Here is a 15,649-nt window from a genome sequence, read left to right as displayed (position 1 = left end):
CAAACATCTTACAGAAACAGAAGTATATTACCTCAACACTATACCTTTATCAACCAAACTTGTAATTTCACCCCTCACCCAAAAAAAAAAAAAGACATCAAGTTAGTTTGACAGGATCTATTTTCCATAAACCCATGGTGATTTGAATTAATTATATTACCCTCCTTTAGTTCATTATTAATCAAGTCCCATATCAGCTGCTCCATTATCTTGCCTGGAATCGATGATAGGCTGACATGCCTATAATTACCCAGTCACCCCATTTACCCTTTTTAAAAATTGGCACAACATTAGTTTTCTTGCAGTCTTCTGGAACTTCAGCAGTGCTCGAAGGCTTATTTAAAAATAAAATAAATAAATAAAAAATAATCAACATTAATGGTCCAGCAAACTCCTCAGCCAGCATTTTTAAAACTTATGGGCACAAGCTATCTGGACTTGCTGATTTGAAAGTGTGACTTTAGTAGCTCCTGTTTAACATCCTCCTGAGACAGTAGCAGAACAGAAAGAATGTTATCATATAATGAGACTCATCTGTTTTTCCCCCCAAATACAGAACAGAAATATTTACTGAACACTTCTGCCTTTTCTGCATCATTATTTATCGTTCTCCACTTCCATCTACTGATGAACCAATGCCATTGTCAGAATTCTTTTTCTTCCTAATATATTGGAAAAACTTCTTATTGTCCTTAACGCTGATGGTAATAGATTCTTCCTTTTGCTCCTTGCGTTCCTTTGTCAATTTTCTACAATTCTTAACTTCTGGTTTATATTCTTTACTATCAACTTCCCCTTTGTCTTCTGTATTCACTGAGCCCACTCAGTGAGAGCCGATTGTTGGAGAGAAGCATCAAATTTTGACAACATAGTTGAACCCACTGTAGCGTCCATGACAGGAAAAAGTCAGTTTTGCTTTCATAAAATCATAGAATATCAGGGTTGGAAGGGACCTCAGGAGGTCATCTGGTCCAACCCCCTACTCAAAGCACGACCAATCCCCAACTAAATCATCCCAGCCAGGGCTTCGTCAAGCCTGACCTTAAAAACTTCTAAGGAAGGAGATTCTACCACCTCCCTAGGTAACACATTCTAGTGTTTCACCGCTCTCCTAGTGAAAAAGGTTTTCCCAATATCCAACCTAAACCTCCCCCACTGCAACTTGAGACCATTACTCCTTGTTCTGTCATCAGCTACCTCTGAGAACAGTCTAGATCCATCCTCTTTGGAACCCCCTTTCAGGTAGTTGAAAGCAGGTATCAAATCCCCCCTCATTCTTCTCTTCTGCAGGCTAAACAATCCCAGTTCCCTCAGCCTCTCCTCATAAGTCATGTGTTCCAGTCCCATAATCATTTTTGTTGCCCTCCGCTGGACTCTTTCCAATTTTTCCACATCCTTCTTGTAGTGTGGGGCCCAAAACTGGACACAGTACTCCAGATGAGGCCTCACCAATGTTGAATAGAGGGGAACGATCACGTCCCTCGATCTGCTCGCTATGCCCCTACTTATACATCCCAAAATGCCATTGGCCCTCTTGGCAACAACGGCACACTGCTGACTCATATCCAGCTTCTCGTCCACTCTAACCCCTAGGTCCTTTTCTGCAGAACTGCTGCCGCGCCATTCGGTCCCTAGTGTGTAGCGGTGCATGGGATTCTTCCATCCTCAGTGCAGGACTCTGCACTTGTCCTTGTTGAACCTCATCAGATTCTTTTGGCCCAATCCTCCAATTTGTCTAGGGCCCTCTGTATCCCATCCCTACCCTCCAGCGTATCTACCACTCCTCCCAGTTTAGTGTCATCTGCAAACTTGCTGAGGGTGCAATCCACACCATCCTCCAGATCATTTATGAAGATATTGAACAAAACCAACCCGAGGACCAACCCTTTGGGCACTCCACTTGATACCGGCTGCCAACTAGACATGGAGCCATTGATCACTACCCGTTGAGCCCGACAATCTAGCCAGCTTTCTATCCACCTTATAGTCCATTCATCCAGTCCATACTTCTTTAACTTGCTGGCAAGAATACTGTGGGAGACAGTGTCAAAAGCTTTGCTAAAGTCAAGGAACAACATGTCCACTGCTTTCCCCTCATCCACAGAGCCAATTATCTCGTCATAGAAGGCAATTAGATTAGTCAGGCATGACTTGCCCTTGGTGAATCCATACTGACTGTTCCTGATCACTTTACTCTCCTCTAGGTGCTTCAGAATTGATTCCTTGAGGACCTGCTCCATGATTTTTCTGGGGACTGAGGTGAGGCTGACTGGCCCGTAGTTCCCCAGATGCTCCTTCTTCCCTTTTTTAAAAGATGGGCACTACATTAGCTTTTTTCCAGTCGTCTGGGGCTTCCCCGGATCGCCATGAGTTTTCAAAGATAATGGCCAATGGCTCTGCAATCACATCCGCCAACTCCTTTAGCACTCTTGGAGGCAGCGCATCCGGCCCCATGGACTTGTCCTCGTCCAGCTTTTGTAAATAGTCCCGAAACACTTCTTTCTTCACAGACGGCTGGTCACCTCCTCCCCATGCTGTGCTGCCCAGTGCAGTAGTCTGGGAGCTGACCTTGTTTGTGAAGACAGACGCAAAAAAAGCATTGAGTACATTAGCTTTTTCCACATCCTCTGTCACTAGGTTGCCTCCCTCATTCAGTAAGGGGCCCACACTTTCCTTGACTTTTTTCTTGTTGCTAACATACCTGAAGAAACCCTTCTTGTTACTCTTAACATCTCTTGCTAGCTGCAACTCCAGGTATGATTTGGCCTTCCTAATTTCACTCCTGCATCCCCGAGCAATATTTTTATACTCTTCCCTGGTCATTTGTCCAATCTTCCACTTCTTGTAAGCTTCTTTTTTTTGTGTTTAAGATCAGCAAGGATTTCACTGTTAAGCCAAGCTGGTCGCCTGCCATATTTACTATTCTTTCTACACATCGGGATGGTTTGTCCGTGTAACCTCAATAAGGATTCTTTAAAATACAGCCAGCTCTCCTGGACTCCTTTCCCCCTTATGTTATTCTCCCAGGGGATCCTGCCCATCAGTTCTCTGAGGGAGTCAAAGTCTGCTTTTCTGAAGTCCAGGGTCCGTATTCTGCTGCTCTCCTTTCTTCCCTGTGTCAGGATCCTGAACTCGACCATCTCATGGTCACTGCCTCCCAGGTTCCCATCCACTTTTGCTTCCCCTACTAATTCTTCCCGGTTTGTGAGCAGCAGGTCAAGAAGAGCTCTGCCCCTAGTTGGTTCCTCCAGCACTTGCATCAGAAAATTGTCCCCTACACTTTCCAAAAACTTCCTGGATTGTCTGTGCACCTGGATTGTATTGCTCTCCCAGCAGATATCAGGATGATTGAAGTCTCCAATGAGAACCAGGGCCTGCGATCTAGTAACTTCCATGAGTTGCCGGAAGAAAGCCTCCTCCACCTCATCCCCCTGGTCCGATGGTCTATAGCAGACTCCCACCACGACATCACCCTTGTTGCTCACACTTCTAAACTTAATCCAGAGACACTCAGGTTTTTCTGCAGTTTCATACTTGAGTTCTGAGCAGTCACACTGCTCCCTTACATACAATGCAACTCCCCCACCTTTTCTGCCCTGCCTGTCCTTCCTGAACAATTTATATCCATCCATGACAGTACTCCAGTCATGTGAGTTATCCCACCAAGTCTCTGTTATTCCAATCACATCATAATTCCTTGACTGTTCCAGGACTTCCAGTTCTCCCTGTTTGTTTCTCAGGCTTCTTGCATTTGTGTATAGGCACTTGAGATAACTCGCTGATCGTCCCTCTTTCTCAGTATGAGGCAGGACCCCTGCTTTAACTGAACAATTTACTGGACAATAAAATTAAAATTGCAGGAGCACTAATATGGGCTCCACGATTTTCCTTATAAGGTGACAGTGGATTTGGGGAGCAGGGTGGAGGATTTACTTTCCATTAAGACATTAACAGTGTGGCTCTACACAGGTACAAGTATCCCCCGTATGGATCAGATTACAGAATCAGGACTTTATTTTTCAGGCTCAACTTCCACTGGGAACTATCAGTGCCCACTGTGGTAAGAGAATGGGCATATCAAGTGGGATCCTGCAGGGATCGGCCCTGGGTCCAATTCTGTTCAATATCTTCAGCAATGATTTAGATAATGGCATAGAGAATACACTTAAATTTGTGGACGACACCAAGCTGGGAGGAGTTGCAAGTGCTTTGGAGGATAGGATTAAAATTCAAAATGACCTGGACAAATTGGGGAAATGGTCTGAAATAAATAAGATTAAATATGATAAGGACAAATGCAAAGCACTTAGGAAGGAACCATCAGTTGCACACATACAAAATCAGAAATGACTTTCTAGGAAGGGGTACTGTGGAAAGGAATCTGGGGGTCATAGTGGATCACAAGCTAAACATGAGTCAACAGTGTAACACTGATGCAAAAAAAGAGGAAGAAAAAAAAGAATAAAATGTCAAAAAAAAAAACATGACTTATAAGGGGAGATTGAAAAAATTGGGTTTGCTTAAGAAGAGAAGACTGAGGGGGGGACATGATAACAATTTTCAAGTACATAAAGGTTGTTACAAAGAAGAGGGAGAAAAATTGTTCTTGTTAACCTCTGAGGATAGGACAAGAAACAATAGGCTTAAATTGCAGCAAGGTAAGTTTAGCTTGGACATTAGGAAAAAATTCCTGTCAGAGTAGTTAAACCATGGAATAAACTGCCTAGGGCGGTTGTGAAATCTCTTCATTGGAGGTTTTTAAGAGCAGGTTAGACAAACACCTGTCAGGCATGATCCAGATAATACTTAGTCCTGCCTTGAGTCCAGTGGACTGGACAAGACGACCTCTCGAGGTCCTTTCCAGTCCTACGATTAATTTTACTGTTGAATGTAGGGTATATATCTAGAACTTGGATTGACTATTACCACCAAGTGTAGCACTAATGTTGTAACAACACTTAGCACTTCCACCGCACTTTTTAAATCAGAAGATCTTTAAATACTTTGAAAACCATTGTATAAATCCTAATGTACCGTCTCTCAAAGACAAGACATACCTATTTGTGGTAAACAGCATTTCAGATCTTATTTCGGACACCATCTCCCAAATTTTAATATTTGTAAACACTAACCAAATAAGCAGAACAGACGGAAAATGTGTAAGGAACAATAAGAATCTCTCAGGATATTTCACACTCCTAGACTTCACTCCCCCATACTCCCTTCCCCGGCTTTTTTTTTTTTTTTTAAATTGTCCAACCATGCTGTGTTAAATTTAAATTAGGATTGGAAGCTCCTCAGGGCAGGAACTGGCGCTTTGACTTGTCTAACATACCAGGCACACCTATGGTACTATTTAAGACTACAAAGCAAAATAATTTCTCTGCCTCAGATGGTGGTTAAGTATCTTGTGCAAAGTTACACAGTGAGTCAAAGGCAGAAGTAGGAGTAAAGCTCAGCAGTCCCAACTTCAAGACCCTAACTCTAACCACTGGACAGAAATAGAAAAAAAAAAAAAGAAAAGAAAAATAACTAGATAAGTTCATGGAGGATAGGTCCATCAATGGCTATTACCTAGGATGGGCAGAGATGGTGACCCTAGCCTCTGTTTGCCAGAAGCTGGGAATGAGTGACAGAGAAAGGATCACTTGATCATTACCTGTTCTGTTCATTCCCTCTGGGGCACCTGGCACTGGCCACTGTCGGAAGACAGGATACTGGGCTAAATGGACCTTTGGTCTGACCCTGTATGGCCATTCTTATGACAACACTTTCTACCCTCAATGTTACATTCATTAGCCCAGCAAAAGCCTGGTAAATTCAGAGTTTAAAATTAGGTCACCTAAATTTAGAAGGGAAAATAAGGTCTTTATTCAGTTTTGAGGTACACCAAGGTAAGTGTCTCTTTTTGAGTGCATAAAAAAACCTTATGTTTAAAGACTTTAGTGTGACTTGTGAGGCTACAATATAATAGATTCTTTTAGATCTGTTAATAAAAGACAATCCAGAAATGGCAAAACTAAAAATCAGTTTCTATCTTCACAGAGAGGAGAGTCTCTAAACACTAACGAACTCCTAAATTTCACATTGCGATTACATAAACAATTCCCTGGAATAACTTGTTCAGAGTTTTTCACTGACAGAATAACTCTGTTTGAATTCTTCCTAAAAGCATAAAACAGTTTTTCTACCAGTCATGAAACATGAAAATGTAATATTTGCATATATAAGAGGATCATGATGATTCTAAATACCAAAATCCTTTAGAGTTTACACAAACATTTCGACAAGTTTCAACTCGATAACTTTGCCAAGAGCATGTGACAAATCATTTTTCTTTCCTACATTCTTGTGATGCATCTGAAAATTAAATTAACTGTACAAATCATTGTCAACAAGCAAAGCAAACAAATCCTTGGGCTATTAGTCGTCATCTGGATTGAAAACTCTGGGGGCAGGAACCTTGTCTTCAGACCTGCCAAACTAAACAAGTTTGACTAAAACCCTACTTCAGCAATCCACCTTTAATACACAATATTACAGGCTGGGGAAGAAGCTAGGCAAGATTAGATTAAGCAGCCTGTTGCTAAAGAGCTGTCTAACTCAGTCAGCTCTCTGCCCCTTGATGCCTTGGTTAATTTTATTTTGGGAGATGGCAGTAGTAGTAGGGATGAGAGAACTAATGCCAAAAGTAAACCTTGCCTAAAATGGAATCTTTTGTCTGAATATTTTAAAATATTATTCTGTTCCCTCAACACCCCATATTTAATGCTATTCTCCACTACCACACTCTCCCCCCATAAACACACACACACTTTTGAAGTTATTCTGGTTATAGACTCAACAGATCTCACAGCTCCTCTGCTGGCCTGGCTGTTCTATTCCAGTACGGCAAGCCCTGAGGTGAGAGGCACACAACAATCAAGCAAAACTGTTAGCCACCATAGACAAGCAAGACAGTGCTACAGTTTTATTTAAGGTAGAAAACCTCTTTGCATCAGTGCAGGATGGAGAACTCAAAAGTTTGGATAGCACCCAAAATTTCTGGCATATTATCCAAAATAACCTTTGGAGTCTGCTATTATTACCTATGAGTAACTTAGAGACCATACACAAGACCCTAAAAGTATCAGCTTGGGGCTGCTAATATTGGAAATTTTACTTCTGAGATTCCCCTAGCCCAGACAGATCAATTCTGATTAGTAACAAGAAGAGTCATTTGTTCAAACTTTACACCCTTTATATTAAGTTTAAGTGATTTATAGTTAGCACCATGACAGCTAGGCATCTGGACAAAAAATGAAAAGGTATTCTTGTCAGCAAGTTAAGGAAGTATGGGCTGGATGAATGCACTATAAGGTGGGTAGAAAGTTGGCTAGATTGTCGGGCTCAACGGGTCGTGATCAATGGCTCCATGTCTAGTTGGCAGCCGGTGTCAAGTGGAGTGCCCCAGGGGTCGGTCCTGGGGCCGGTTTTGTTCAATATCTTCATAAATGATCTGGAGGATGGTGTGGATTGCACTCTCAGCAAATTTGCGGATGATACTAAACTGGGAGGAGTGGTAGATACGCTGGAGGGCAGGGATAGGATACAGAGAGACCTAGACAAATTGGAGGATTGGGCCAAAAGAAATCTGATGAGGTTCAATAAGGATAAGTGCAGGGTCCTGCACTTAGGACGGAAGAACCCAATGCACCGCTACAGACTAGGGACCAAATGGCTAGGCAGCAGTTCTGCGGAAAAGGACCTAGGGGTGACAGTGGACGAGAAGCTGGATATGAGCCAGCAGTGTGCCCTTGTTGCCAAGAAGGCCAATGGCATTTTGGGATGTATAAGTAGGGGCATAGCGAGCAGATCGAGGGACGTGATCGTTCCCCTCTATTCGACATTGGTGAGGCCTCATCTGGAGTACTGTGTCCAGTTTTGGGCCCCACACTACAAGAAGGATGTGGATTAATTGGAGAGAGTACAGCGAAGGGCAACAAAAATGATTAGGGGTCTGGAACATATGACTTATGAGGAGAGGCTGAGGGAGCTGGGATTGTTTAGCCTGCAGAAGAGAAGAATGAGGGGGGATTTGATACCTGCTTTCAACTACCTGAAAGGGGGTTCCAGAGAGGATGGTTCTAGACTATTCTCAGTGATAGAAGAGGACAGGACAAGGAGTAATGGTCTCAAGTTGCAGTGGGGGAGGTTTAGGTTGGATATTAGGAAAAACTTTTTCACTAGGAGGGTGGTGAAACACTGGAATGTGTTGCCTAGGGAGGTGGTGGAATCTCCTTCCTTAGAAGTTTTTAAGGTCAGGCTTGACAAAGCCCTGGCTGGGATGATTTAATTGGGTATGGGTCCTGCTTTTGAGCAGGGGGTTGGACTAGATGACCTCCTGAGGTCCCTTCCAACCCTGATATTCTATAAGGTTATCCAGTGTCATGCAGAAGCATTTTATTGCTCCCATCTTAGCAGCCATGTTTTAAGCAATAAGGGTGAACATGAACCAACCAAACAAAACCCCCAAACTAAACCCAAATACAGAACCCCTCCATCCATCCTCACTCAATCCTGGAAACAGCCAACAATACTTCCTGGTTAAAAGTATCAGAAACTGCTGAAAGCTCTACTAACGTCAATTTACAGATATTACCCTTGTCCATTACCAGAGGGACATCAAACACCAGTAATAAAACTGGTCCTGGAAGGTACCCCAGCCTGAAACAAGACCAACAGGGATCCGTGCAATATGTGGAATACAGGAATAAACTGTAGCTAACACTACCACTTTCCCCATGACATTTTCTTATTAAAAAGAGATGCTGGAGAGAGGATGGTACGTGGGCAGCTGTTAATGGACAAAATCTATAGTAAAGAACAGAATTATCAGACACATAAATGAACACGATTTGTTGGAGAAGAGCCAACATAGCTTTTGTAAAGGGAAATCATGCCTCAGCAATCTATCAGAATTCTCTGAGGGGGGTCAAACAAACATTTGGACAAGGCTGATCCAATGGATATAGTGTACTTGGACTTTCAGAAAGCCTTTGACCGGGAAAGGCTCCCTCACCAAAGGCTCTTAAGCAAACTAAGCAGTCATGGAATACAAACTCTGACGGGGCAAGGCCAGATGGCTATAGATATATAATATATCTATCTCCACTGGGAGATAGATATATTAGCTCCAGGCTAAACAAATCCCTGGTACCAGGATAAGTGAAATGGCAGCTGCTCCAGGTCAGTTAAGACACCTGGGGCCAATTAAGAATTTTCCAGAAGGCAGGGAGAAGGCTAGGTTGATTGGGACACCTGAAGCCAACCAGGGGCTGGCTGAAACTAGTTAAAAGCCTCCCAGTCAGACAGGTGTGGGTGGATGTCAGGAGCTGTGGGAGGAAGTTGTGCTGTTGGAGAGGCTGAGTAGTACACACCATATCAGGCACAAGGAAGGAGGCCCTGAGCTAAGGGTGAAGTGGAGGGCTGCTGTGGGGGAAGTAGCCCAGGGAATTGTACATGTCCTGTTTCTAAAAGATCAGCTACCATAGCTGATACTATTAGGGTCCCTGGGCTGGAGCCTGGAGTAGAGGGTGGGCCAGGGCTCCCCCCCGATCTTTGCCCCCTGATTAATCAAAGACTATTAGGCAGGATGGCCAGAGGTGCAACCGCATGCTCTGGGTGTCCCTAAACCTCTGATTGCCAGATGCCAGCACTGGACAACAGGGGATGGATCACTTGATTGTCCTGTTCTGTTCATTCCCTTTGTAGCATCTGGCATTGGTCACTGTTGGAAGATAGGATACTGAGCTAGATGGACCATTGGTCTGACCCAGTGTAGCCATTCTTACGTTATAAAAAAGGTTTCTTGAACAAAGACCTAGCCAGTACTTGTCTAAATGAGCTGGATATCTGTCCTCCTCAAAAGGAAGCAACATTAATAATGGGATTCAAATCTCCCCTTTGTTCTCAGGCAGATATGAAGGACTAGAGTCAATCTCCAAAGGTAACATTTCCCCAAAAACATCTACACTCGGTAAGCCAAACTGGGAGAATAAACCAGCAAATACCACATCTTTGCAAATCTATTCCTACACTTCTCGTGAACGAGCCAGTTCAGCTGAATCTAATCAATCTTATCTTTGAAAAAGATTGACCGTTCCCTTGTGTGGAAACACACAATTTAACTAAATTCTGACAGGAGAAACCATCAGTAACTTGATACACTCCTGAGAGTTGGGATTTCACAGATGCTATGGCTAAGGAGGAAACAAAGTCTCCTCACCTTGATCACTCCAGAAACAGCTAAGAGTTGTCTGTGATGCAACTGATCAGACTTCAGTTAAGCCTTCCACCACTGTTGCTGGACATTGTGTACCATGGTGACTTCTGAGGACGATAGAGGAGGGAGCAGTATTTCAGATGTCCTGGTGTTACTGGTCGTAAAAAAAAAAAAAAAAAAAACCCACACCCCTGCCCTTTATAAATTTATACTAGACCACTAAGAAGATATCCCAGTGATTGTGAAGCAATATCCCCAAAACTTTCTGGTATTTTATTGGCTCTCTGTCTCTAAGTACAGAAGTCCAGATCCAATACTCCAGACTAGATCTACTACACTCACAGGAGCAAGGAAAGGACCTGATTTCAGCGAGGAGATAATCTGTGACAACAGGTTATTTCTTAATATCCTATAGTTTCAGTCCCACCATGCAGGTCAAAAACATGAGTATGCCCACTGATAGTCTCTGTCTCAGTTCTTATCTGGCACTTCCCACAGTTGTCCTAGAGGCCACGCACTCCAAAGAAAACACTTGGACATGCTTTAGTACAGGAGGACCTCAGCTCCCTTCCATGATATGCAACACTGACCACACTAAGCAGTTTAGTTTCGGAAAATCAGTGCAAAGCACACACACAATACTTCTGCCAACCATTTTTGTGCCTGCACATTGTGGCACCTATCTCACAATTGCAACTACAGCTCCCTAAAAAAGATGCAGAGCATGCCAGTGGGGGCATGGCTGACAACATATACCTCATATTATAGGCATACAATGTATGTACACAGCTATATATTGCTGGCATTGGGGTATGGGAGAGAAAGACATGGCGTCCTTTCAGGCAGCTAGCAGCCATGGGAGAGCCAAAAGGGAGCAATGCCTGTATCCTTCTGCCACATTCCATCTTGGTTCCACACATCTTACTACTCTGCACACTAAAGCTGAACTAAAAGTCAATGTTGGGAGATAAAAGTTCACCAGGTAGATATCTAATAGAGTATCTTTGTCAATACTGAAAGCTACAAATAGGAACATCCAGTAAGAAAAATAGGGGCACACTTTTTAATTCCTTCATAAGACAGTGAATACAGAAAGCAACTTGGAGGGCCAGAGAGGGAGAACTGTAAATATTTTACTAAAATATATGGACTGTCCCTCCTAACTAGGGATGATTTGCATATATCATACCACTCTCAATTAAGCACCTCCTAAACCTGGTAGTCCTTCCCGCTAAAGGAACAAGAGTAAAACTTTAGAATTGATTTTCTCATATTTCAAGTGACTCAAGGCTGAAGCTGAAAAAATGAGGCTTCCTTTGGATATTGCTATACCTATATAAATTCTCAACAGAAATGTACAACAAGACAAAGAAAAGCTAAACAGTTAATAGACTGTCACAGGACAAAACAGCAACTTCCCGGCTGAAGCTAATTAAAACCCCAGCAAGGCCTCACATGGTTAACATGTGACTAGAATTCTTTAAACAGTCTTCTTGGGAAGCTTTCAAATGGATTGGTTTAAGCTGCTTTACTGCACTTGTATTTATCTACAAGAAATTTCCAAATGTTCTGAGTACAAGAAAAAGCTTCCTCAAGCTAATACACTGCCTTGTGATACAAGCAATTTTAGCCTTATCTCAAGGTGCCAGGGGCTGAAGTTACACATCTGACCACTAGAAACCATCAGTTAATGGTTCCTTCACAGTCAAACAGAACTGCTCTTGACACACTAGCTGTTCTTGAAAGAATGTTTCATCTGGAAGCCTCACCTAAAGGATTTTTGAAAAAATAAACTGTGCTAAAAACAAAAGTAAAGGCAAGGTTAATACTATACCTCAAGGGAAAATCCAGAGTTGGTTTGGTTGTTTTTCGTTTGTTTTAAAGAGAAGGCCTGCGGTCAAAAAGAAAATCTGTGGGACAGCAGGAAATTGACCCTGGGTCTCCCAAGTCTCAGGTTAGTACCTTAAATGCTAGGCCAGCGATCACCAACCGGTCGATCGCCATCGACTGGTCAATCCTAGAGACTTTCCCAGTCAGTCACAATCTCTGGTGGTGTAGCGGCGCTGCTGCTAAGGCAGGTTCCCAGCCTGCCCCTGCCTCAAGCCACTCCTGGAAGCAGCCAGTGCGGCACCGTGGGGGGTGGGGAGGCAGGGGTCTCGGAGTGTTGCCCCTTGCTGCAAGCGCCGCCCCTGCAGCTCCCATTGGCCGGGAACAGGGAACTGTGGCAACATGCCACCCACTGACCCCTCAAGGGCTGCAGAGGCGCTTTGGCCCCTTCCGGGAGTGGCATGGGGTTGGGGCAGGCAAGCAGCCTGCCTTAGCCTCACTGCGCCACCAACCAGGAGATGCCCGAGATAAGTGCCGCCCGGCAGGAGACCACACCGCAACCCCCAGCCCTGAGCCCCCTCCTGGAGCCAGCACCCCATAACCCCTCCTGCACCCCAAACCTCTGCCCCAGCCCTGAGCCCCCTCCCAGAGCCAGCACCCCATAACCCCTCCTGCACCCCAAACCTCTGAGCCCCCTCCCAGAGCCAGCACCCCATAACCCCTCCTGCACCCCAAACCCCTGCCCCAGCCCTGACCTGACCCCTTCCCCCCCCCCCCGAGCAGCACCCCATACCCCCTCCTGCACCCCAATGCTCTGCCCCAGCCTGGAGCCCCCTACTGCACCTGAACTCCCTCCCAGAGCTTTCACCCCTCACCCCCTCCTGTACCCCAATACCTGCCCCAGGCTCAGCCTGGAGCTCCTTCCCACACTGCGAACCCCTTGGCCCCAGCCCAGAGCCCGAACTCCAACCCCATGCCCCAGCCTGGCTAAAGCGATTGAGGGTGGGAGAGAGTGAAGGGGTAGGGCAGATTCCGGGTTGCTCTTAATAATTCAAAAAGCGATCTTGGGCATAAAAAGGTTGGAGACCACTGTGCTATATCACACTTTTTCTGAGTGTGAAAGTAGTAATAATAAGCAGGTTTCTTTCAGAAGACAGACACTTCTGCACTTTATTTAAAACAAACCAAAAAACCCCTATATAAATGTGAAAAACTAGACAATGGAATGTTAAACTTACAAAATCAAGTACTCAAGAGTCAGGAAACCCCTAAAAAGAGTTAAACTTTTTCTTACATTAGCTTGACCACATTGTAGATCCTGTATATTTCAAGATACCCATTAATGACTACCTATAATTAGGTGAAAGTTGTTGTTAACAAAATGGCAGGAATAGAAGATACTCACATTCTACATTCACACTGTGGCAGAAATCCTCACTTTTAATGTTTCCTGACTTCAGTGTTTGATTTTGCAAACTTAACACAAACAACCCTAGGTCTTCTGCCTTTACTTTCCATAGCTATGGGGGTTTGTTTTTTTTCTCCCTGCCCAATAAAATAAGAAGCGGGGAGAAGAGATAAAGCTATAACCTTATGCAACATTTTAGGGGAGAAAAGACAGAACATCTTTTTACCCAACTGAAACAGAAGGGTGACCAACATTCTCATTTTTACAGTAGAATTTGAGGCTTAGAGAAGTTAAGTGACTCGTCTAAGGTCATACACAAATCTATACCAGCAAGGGGAATAAAAATAAAGGTTATTTTGACTCCCAGTATATGGTCTTAGCAACTCGGTTACAATACCTCAATAAATGGAAGAATTTTTTTCCTACAGATCTTACACTTTTTAAAAAGCATTAAATATAGAAAAATTAGATACTGTCATATCCCAAATTACAGAACCATGTGAACAGTAACTTCATAACACTATTTGAAAAGTTATCTGAAAACACTTTGTCCCTCATAGTTTAGGCTCTATCTGCACTGGAAGCACAAAAATTTTGGAAGAAATCAGTTCCATCACAGTTGTTCCATAACCAGTCACAACACAGTTCCATACTGTTGTTTTCCTATAAATAACTAACTTTATGTCCAAAAGTAATCTAGAAGAGAAGATGTGTTAAGAACGAATCCAGACCATCTGCTACGGGAGGCATGCCATTGGGTGGCTGGAGAACATGCAAAAGGGATGATTGAGAGATTCCCTCCATTGAACGTTATTTAGACAGGGAAAACTTATGGGATTTAACAAAAGCCGTCATGCAAAGAGCAGCCCGGGATAGGCAGAGTCTTGTTCGTGTTCGGATGTCTGATGGTGCAGGAAGGTTTGAGATTCGGTATAGACAAAACCTTAGCTATGGTTCCATTTTTAATCTGTTCTTCACCTTCAGAATAGCAGGAGTGTCAAACTAGGTTTCCTATTTTTGCTAAAGTTCTCTATGGAGGTCCAGAAGAAGCAAATTCTCCATTCTTAAATGAAGGGGCAAGACTTTTGAGTATTTAATCAAAGACTTCTTCTTCAGGAGTATGACAAACGAGATTTAAGAGGGGCGAAAACCCACCACAAAAGAGCTTTAAGTAATCTGAATAAAAAGCCTTCTCCCCTCTAATCATGTTTCTTCCTTGGTAACTGTGAGCTCATAATCCTATCATTTCTCAAGTTGTCCAGAGAATCTTCCAGGAAGAAGAGGGTAGACAAGTACTGAATTTATAAAGTAAAAAACCAAGGAGAGGAAACTTCATTTCCTCACACACATTTCTTCCCCAGAGCGGAGCTAAAAACAAAAAAATAACTTTCAGACCTGTTTAAAAATACACTGCACAGAAACAAAAAGAAAAAGGCAAAACCCATTTACACCTCTTTGCAAGGTCACTTTCAAGGTCCCATGGACACTATAAAACAGAACAGTATTGTGACTGGGTCCCCTCACACAGCTGTATTTGAAGTTCTGATGGAACCATAGATCATCTGTGAGTAACTTCTTATATTAGCCAGAGCGAGTATAAATTTTAGAGCTTTCATTACTGCTTCTTCATTAAGAGATTCAACAGATACACAGGCTGTTCATGCCAATTTACTGAAGTAGTTTAAATGGAAGTGAACCATTTTGCTCTCTGCATTTATATTTTCATCTTATAAATGGTTTCTGTCACTTTACAAGGAATCATCCTGCAGGCACTCATTGTCATATGAAGTGAAATCCCACTCCCCCTTCCACCAAAACTGACTGTTAAACTTGTGACATCAGAGGAAAAAAAGCAAGAAACATTTACAGTTACGGGCCCAAAACAGCATGTTTTCCCAACAGCCAGACATAAAAAGCTGGTACCATCTGTGCTGTGAAGACGCTGCATATGAATCCAATTTAACTGCTTGTTTTGTTTCTTTCAATATATCAAACCTAACTTTATTTTAATACTACAGGCACTCTCAAAAATATAATCAAAAGTGTTTACATTCTATGGGGCACAATTTTATGTATTAGAATTCATTTTTCTGGGTGCCAACCTGGTCTCTACTGGTGTCTGCAAGTTATTTGTACAGTGCATAAAAGAA

The 15,649-nt window shown here is 43.2% G+C and overlaps 1 protein-coding gene across 4 annotated transcripts in view; it reads right to left on the bottom strand.

Annotated features, from left to right (window-relative positions):
• Positions 1 to 15,649, bottom strand: part of PIP4P2 (phosphatidylinositol-4,5-bisphosphate 4-phosphatase 2) — a 61,408-nt gene that overhangs the window by 10,073 nt on the left and 35,686 nt on the right. The window lies entirely within an intron of this gene.

Source organism: Caretta caretta, chromosome 2 (genome assembly GCF_965140235.1).
Source record: "Caretta caretta isolate rCarCar2 chromosome 2, rCarCar1.hap1, whole genome shotgun sequence".
NCBI classification, from domain to species: Eukaryota; Metazoa; Chordata; order Testudines; family Cheloniidae; genus Caretta; species Caretta caretta.
The sequence above is the reverse complement of the archived record's forward strand: the minus strand, read 5'-3'. Positions and strand labels throughout refer to the sequence as shown.